The sequence below is a fragment of the Arvicola amphibius genome, chromosome X, assembly GCF_903992535.2.
Source record: "Arvicola amphibius chromosome X, mArvAmp1.2, whole genome shotgun sequence".
NCBI lineage: Eukaryota > Metazoa > Chordata > Mammalia > Rodentia > Cricetidae > Arvicola > Arvicola amphibius.
The window spans coordinates 72,324,453-72,332,797 of NC_052065.1; positions in this window are offsets into that span (position 1 = coordinate 72,324,453).

Here is an 8,345-nt window from a genome sequence, read left to right on the forward strand (position 1 = left end):
GCCACTGGCAATGGGACCAGGATTTATTCCTACTGCTTGTACTAGCTTTTGGAACCCATTCTCTTAGGATGGATGCCATGCTCAGCCTAGATATAGTAGAGTAGGCCTTGGACCATCCCCCAAACAATGTGCCTTACCCTCTCTGAAGAGTGGATGGGGTGGGGTGGGGGTATAGGTGGAAGGAATGGGAGGAGAGGAGGGAGTGGGAACTGAGATCAGTATGTAAAATGAAAAAACAGTTTGTTTTCTTTTTAAAAATAAATAAAATAAATTATATAAAAATTAGATATGTGTCTTTATTACAGTTCTCATTGCTGTAAAAAGATACCATGGCCAAAGGCAACTTCGGAAAGAATGTGTTTTCTTCAGCTTGCAATTCTTAGGTTAAATTCCATTACTAATGCAAGTCAGTGAAGGAACCCAAGGCAGAAATCTTGAGGCAGGATCCTGGAGGCAGTGACTGAAGCAGAGGCTACGGAGGAATACTGCTTACTGACTTCATGGATTGCTCAGTTTGTTTTCTTATACATCCCACAACCACCTGCCCAGGGGTGGCATCACTCACAAGGGGCTGGGCCTTCCCACATTAATCATTAATCAAGAAAATGCCCCACAGGGTTGCCTAAAGGCCAGTCATATACAGGTATTTCTCAGTTGAGGTTGCTTCTTCTCAAATGTCTCTAGTTTATATCAAGTCGACCAAAAAAGCCTAGCCAGCACATTGCTCTATATGCTTATTGGTTTTTGTAAATAATCTAATAAAATGCTGAGATGAATGTTAGTCCTTTATGAGATATTATGTACTACAAATATTTCCCACTCTTTTGTTGTCTATATACTGTCAGAATGGCATGGTTTGTCAAAAGTTTTTCATGCTAATAAATTCCAATGAATTAATTTTTTGATTAAGGCTAATTCATTTGCTCTTAGTATTCTCTGAATTAAACTCAGGGCTGAATGCATGCTAGACGAGTGCATTACTATTGAGCTATATTTCCTGACCATGCTTAATTCATTTCTGTCACATTTAACACAATTTGCCTGCCCTGTCTCATATTTATATAGGTTTCTGTTAGATTTATTTAAATTAGGTTTGTGATCAATTCTCAATGAATTTCTCTAATATGAGCTACATGGTTGTGGCTTAGGTTTTTCCTAGTGGGTATTCAATTAATCAAGCAACATTGATTGAAGAAAATAACCTTTTACCCCACTTCATTGTAGTATGTATTTGTCATCATTTAGGATACTGTGTTTGTTTAAGAACTCTCTTTTCTGTGCAATTTGTTTACCTTTGCACTAATGCCATATTCTCATAATTACACTGTAAATTTGCTTTTTAGGAAAGGTGAACATGTTCAAAGTATATCACCAATTAATACAATAAATATATAAATTTAATTAAAATGCAATTACATAATTTCCCCTCCTCCTATCCTCTCCCATTTCCAACTCATTCTCCAATTCATGGCCCTGTCTTCTTTAAATACCGCTGTTACATATACATTTAAACTATTAAATATATAAATACAACCTTTAAGTCCCAGTGTTACCTGCATGTATATGTTTCTAGCACTGACCACTTAGTCTTGGATAAACAATCAGAGTGCTCATCACTGGGCAATACAATTCCATGCTTGTATATACTGATTTATGGTGATTCTATTGCTACCTACCTTTATTTACTTCCCAGCATTGTTTGGACCCTGCTTCTGCGTCTGAGTGCTACTGGAAAATGACAAAGCAAAGTCCAACCGAGAGAGAGGGCTGGAGGCCGTAATTGTTTTAATTGGGGAACTCCTGGTCATTTTCTAAAGGAATGCTCACAGCTAATAATGAAGGAAAGGAGGAAACCTGGCTTGTGCCCTAAATGCAGAAAGGGAGCACATTGGGCTAAGGGTTGTTTTTCTAGAACGGATATAGATGGGAAACCTCTATCACATACCATTAATCAACAGCAGGGAAACTGACAGAGGGCCCTGCTCCAGGGCCCCAAAACCTCAGTGTATGGAGCAATGACTGTGGGACAGCAGGAACGGTACCCCGGCAGAGGCCATGTCCAATTCCTTCCTCAGAGAAATTCTTTTGCATTGCAGACCTTGTCAGAGCCACACCAGGGAGCTCAGGATTTGACCTCTGTGCCTCTGCTAGAGCAGTCTTAACTCCACAAATGGGAACACAAGCACTCCCTACAGGAGTATATGGGCCCTTACCACCGGGTACCATGGGACTTATATTAGGCAGAAGCAGTACCCTTTTAAAGGGGATCCAAATACATCCTGGAATAGTAGATGCAGACCATCAAGAGGAAATTAAAGTTATGACATCTGTCCAACAGGAGGTGGTGGTAATTCCTCAAGGTGAGCGGATAGCACAATTAGTGTTGATTCCCAGCAAGGTTACCAATAATAAACTAGCCCATGGCAATCAAGAGTTTGGATCACCTGGAACAGCTGCTTTTGGGGTTGCACAGTTAAATGAATGGCCCCAACTTAAAATAACTATAGAGGGAAAAGGCACCGGGGCAGATGTATCAGTTTTGTCCTTAAAATATTGGCCAAAGGTATGGCCCTTGGAAGAAGGTACTGTAAGGCTGCAGGGAATAGGTCAAACAACTCCTCAAAAATGTTCAAAGATATTGAAATGGCATGATGAAGAAGGACGTCAGGATTAACCATATACTTCAATCTACCCTCACCTTCTGAGGGTGACCTCTCAGCATTCCCAAGTTCCCAATATCTTGGCTGGGACCGCCAATTGCCGCGCACCGCGCCCCCATGTCTGCATTCGGTGCGCTTTTACCCAGTTCGTGAGATTCGGGCAGGGGCTGGAGGTTAAAATACACAGACAAACACACAGACAGAGAGACAATAACACGGGTCATCTTTGAATTCCCCAAGAATGCCCCCTTTATTGTGTTCAGGGGCAGATTATATAGAGATAGCCACGCCCCAGCCAAACCCACCAGAAACCACTCTCTTGCCATCAGGAACTCCTGAAGCTCTCGTACTCAGAACAGCTGTAGGCATTCAGATCAGGGGATTACAAGAAATTCAAGATCTGGGATCTCATTGCTCCCAACAAGCATTGTTTGGACCCTGTGTGTCCCTACAAATAATCTCATTTCCTATTGGTCATTAGTTTTCAGTAGTTCTGTGTCAGGGTCTATAAGATTGCTTCCTTGAATTTTTAGCTTGAATAAGGTGTTATCTTTGTTCACATCTTGTTTAGACAGCCATATTCTTAGGGTATCTTGTGTGACGCTTCCCTGTCTCTAACAATCTTTCCAGCCCCTTTTCCAAGATGATTCCCCATCTTTAGGTGCCTGAGTTGTAGTGTAGATATATGCACTGAACCTGAGCACAATAGGATCAGTTGTTCTGTGAATTTTGACCAGTTGTGGTTTTCTGTACTGTCTCTGACTCTCGCAAAGAGAAGTTTCTTTGAGGAGGTGTATAAGCTGCACTTACCTGTGTGTATAAGGATAATCCAACACACTTTTAAACTGGAAGTCATATTGTTATATTTTGAATCATACTAAAATCAAACTAGAAATATATAAGATGATCTTTGTAACTATATAAGTACATGAAGGGGCATGGTTGATCAGCAGTTATGATTAACCAGACTAGCTTTAATATATATATATATATATATATATATATAATATTCAGCTTTAATAAAGGAAATAAAAGGGAACTTACAAATCCAAGGTTCCAGCGAGGAGCGCAGGAAAACAAAGAGAGGGCGGGCCACAAGCCCACAAGATTTTATAAGTAAATATTAGCCTAAGGGGGACATGCCTTACAAACAAGGTGATTGGCTGGGCTTCCCCTTCATCTCCCCCTTTTGTCTAAATAAGACAGAACCAAATCAAATACAACTATATACAATAGGAACAAATAATAAATATAAAATTACAAACAACAAGCAGTATTAAGCAAGAAACATATAACAAAAGTTTTACTAAACATTCTATTTCAAGGAGTCTAAATAATGTAGAGGGTAACTACAATTATCTAATCTTCAACCCCATCAAAGATCTGAGAAGGGAAATAATATTACTTAAGCAACCAGGAAGTACAAACGAGAAACTTCCAAAATGTGCAATAAATGACAGAGACAACTGATTACCTGGGCAATTACCCAAAGTCTCGTTTTGCAGTTTTGAGGCAACCAACTTTGGCTAAGGCCTAACACAACTGACATAACATTTTTCAAAGGCAAGGAACTTTTTGTAGAACTATCCTACCCTGTCTGGCAAGATAAGACAATCTGTTTATCTACTTATGGATATTCTGTATCTTTGTCAGTAGTTGAGGTATGGGCTTTTCTTTGCCCAAAGGCCAGTTCTGCCAAGAAGAAGACAAACTCCCAGTGGAGTGTCTTTGGTGCTCAACGTTCTCTCGGGAGTAGAGCGGTGTTGCCAGGAGTGATTGTGTCTCAAAAGTACAAAACTCTAGGTTAGATTAAAGGCCATTTTCTACAGCTCTTCGAAGAGGTCGAAGATTATACTATCTATACTAAATATAATTTCTATGTATCTAAAAAACCTGAATATCCTAAATATAAATATGACAAACATATGCCTATCTAACTTGAAGACTAAGAGAATAAACAACTGCAATAGATGAGGACAATGATCTCCAAATGTAAACAATGTCATTACATAAATAATATCAGAGATAGAAATGTAAGTATCTCAATATAACAATTGTTTTAAACAGAGGTAGAAGCATACTCTCATACAATAAATAGAGGTAGAAGCATACTCACAATGTTCAATATATCAATATACAAAGAATTAGCACCAATACAGTTTCTAAAAACAAATACACTCACAAATATCAATCATCCCATCAAACCAGTTAATCCCCTTTTTTCTTCAATAAAACACCCCTGAGTCCATATAATACCTCCCCCACTCCCCTCAACCAACCTATACCAACCACCACAATAATGTCCTAAACCTGAGGGCAAACTCTGTTGGGAGAGGGGCATCATCCTCTAAGATTGCTTCCAGCTGTCATGGGGGCCACGTTCTTCTCAGGGGGTCATGTGCAAAGCAAATGATGGTAAAATACCAGGTTAACATTTGGTCTGTAGAGAAAATTGTAACCAGCCTCTGAGTGTTTTTGATGGTGGTCTGGCCAGAATGTTGTCAAAAATGTGCACCATTCGAAACTGTCCTGTGCAGTTGGTACCAAAAAACAGGTCTAATTTTAGCACTATTAAAAACATGATGTCATAGTAAACCAGGTAGAGTTGATGTTGTGGGACCCCATCTTCATCCTGGAAAGTTGAAAGATTACTGAAGGAAAATTTGTTGTTTGTTATGGAAAAGGTAAGCATTATCTACAAAGACATATACAGACATAACATATAATATATATATTCAATGAAAGATGTATTAAAGACAGACACAGATATGAGGGAAGGCAAAGAAAGTTTATCAAGTATATTATTATTATTATTATTATTATTATTATTATTATTATTATTGACTGGATGTTTGTGTTCCCTCTCAGGATCGGAAGGAGAGTGCTCTGAGAACATGCCAATGGCTCAGTTGCTCCCCGCCTGCACCTGGGCAGAGAGCCGGATCAGGTTTTACTAGGCTGTGCACAGGCGGGAGAGCATGGCGGACCTCCAGCCGCCATACACAGAGATGTTTCCAGGCTGTGCAGTGGTCTGCCTGGCAGATTAGGCTGTAATTGAGATAAAAAGCTCATTCTCAAGAGTTAAAGAGCTGAGTGCGGCTCCTACCTGGCAGCCCCAGAGCTAGTAGAAAATGGTACATCCTCCATTTTGAAATTAGAGAGAAGTGGAGCCAACATCCAGAACAGCTCGCTGCTCTGCAGCCCAGAGCTGCAACTGATTCAGTCACAAGCAGCTCTGCCATGTTGGACTGGGCGTGGCAAGCTCACAGTACCTGTTTTTGACCTAGGAATGTCACAGCTTAGATTCTTAAGTGCTTAGTGATTTAAAACTGCAAAACAAAAGTGCTCCTGGATAGTAAAGAATTACAGATTCACAATAGGACATATTTAGACATAAAAGACCTTTAAATGGGTCACAATGTTGGATGAATGTACGTAGGCTTGAGAGAGAGAGAGAAGAAAGAAATATAGAGAATAAAGTTAATGCCTTAAAAAAGGGTAAAGTCTTTAAAGAGACAGAGTACAGATAGTTATAGATTAAAAGAAGTAAAGAAAAATAAGCCATGTAAAAACGGAAAATTCACAGAGTGTCTGGATTCTGTGTATTATTGTGTTTTCTTTGAATTTTTTTGACTGTGAAGGAGCTAAGTACAAAAAACCATTTCATTAAATGGGCTGCCAAGCCAAACCTGCCATATAGGTTCTCTAAACGGTATCTTGACTTCAGAATTTGGATCTAAGGATATCATGCTTTTGCAAAGAGTTTCTTCTTTGTTTCACAGGGGATGAGACTCTGTGGATTGCTTCTATCCCAGTATGGTATGATAGACCATGCCCTCCTGAAAGGTTGCTGTGAACACCCTCAAAAAATTACTTCACTCAACTGCCGACTGAGATGAACCTGACAGGTTACGTCATGAAAGATCTTATTAACAGCGTCCCCATTCAGCAGGAAGCAGTTTGGAGAGAAATAACTGCACCCATATTCCCAAATATTGTTTATAAATGTTCTTTTACATTTAAAGGGGGATAGGATATAGATATGAATAATTTGCATTGGTATAGATTTTAAGGTCAATTTTGTTATATGTATATGTATTTCTGATCCTGATTAAGATATTGTGATTGAATAGCTCATTTAAAAATGTATAATTAAAAATATAGGGTTTTTTACTTTTTTAATTTAAAAAATGAAGAGCATTTAGCTTTTCTTCATCTTTCATATTCCAGACACATGGATAATCGTCAATAATAGTCAAGATTATAGTCATGTTAGTTAGATTTTCTAGATATATAGAGATATATTTCAGTTAGATAGACATTCTTCATATCTTTCAAACACTGCAGAATATGGCATTTACTGTGTTTTAATAATTTAGGGCTTTCCATGCACAACGAGGACATGTCTGCTTCCCTGGCTGCACCAATCTACTTCAAAAGGAAGATGGGCATCGAAGAGGCTCCTTATGGAGTTTGATAGCCATTTGGTCAAGAAACTGCTCTTGCCTGGACTGTTGCATAAACTGGACACAAAGAACCCGTAGAAAGAGGACTGCTGAACTTACCTAAAGGTGAGATGGTCTTTCGGGGTTCCTGATTCATGAAAGAGTCTGTGAGACATTCTGCAGGACACAGCAGAAAATGACTGAACTGCCTTTGGAATTTCCTGCTTCATGGAAATGTCTGCTGAATACTATGGGCCTGTAGGCCAAAGGTGGATGCCCCAACAGTACAGAGGAACTTTGGGTGACTGTCCAGGCAGCGAGATGTCTCTATCATTTCTAGAGTTTTGGAAGTTGTTTACTTCTTATTTACTTAGGTAATATTATATCCTTCTGGAGTCTTTGATGGAGTTGAAGAATGGATAAATAGTTATAATTTTCTTTGGTTATGATAAAAGATAAAGTAGATATAAATTTGTAACTGTAATTCTTGCTTGATAACTGTTTTGTTATATGTAATTTTGCTATGTTAAAGTTAAAGCATTCTTTTTGTTTAAACAGAAAAGGGGCGAACTGATGGAGGACTTTCATTGGTTAATTAATAAAGAAAACTGCTTGGCCAATTAGGTCAAAACATAGGTGGGTGGAGGTCGACAGAACAGGATGCTGGGAGTGAGGCAGAGCTGATGGCAGTCGTGATAGGCAGTCGCCATGCTTTCTCCTCTCCGAGATGGACACAGGTTAAGATCTCTCCTGGTTAAGCACTCCTCTTGGCTGCTACACAGATTACTAAGTATGGGTTAAAGCAAGATGTGGCGAATTAACCAATAAGAGGCTGAAACTAATGGGCAGGCAGTGTATACAGTTTCCATGTAATTATTTTGGGTACAGCCAGCTGGGTGGCAGGAAGCGGCCCCCTCCTCCATTCCACTACAAGTACATATAAAATAAGCAGATTACTTGATGGAGGAGGGTCATCTGTCTATGTGTTACTTTCATTGGTTAATAAAGAACTGCCTTGGCCCCTTGATAGGACAGAAAATTAGGTAGGCGGAGTAAACAGAACAGGATACTGGGTAGAAGGCAGTGAGGCAGACGCGATGAAAGCTCTGGCCCAAGATGGATGGTAGGTTAGAATCTTCCTGTGGTGCTACATACATTAATAGATAATGGGTTAATCAAGATGTGAGACTTAGCCAGTAAGAGGCTAGAGCTAATGGGCCAAGCAGTGTTTAAATGAATA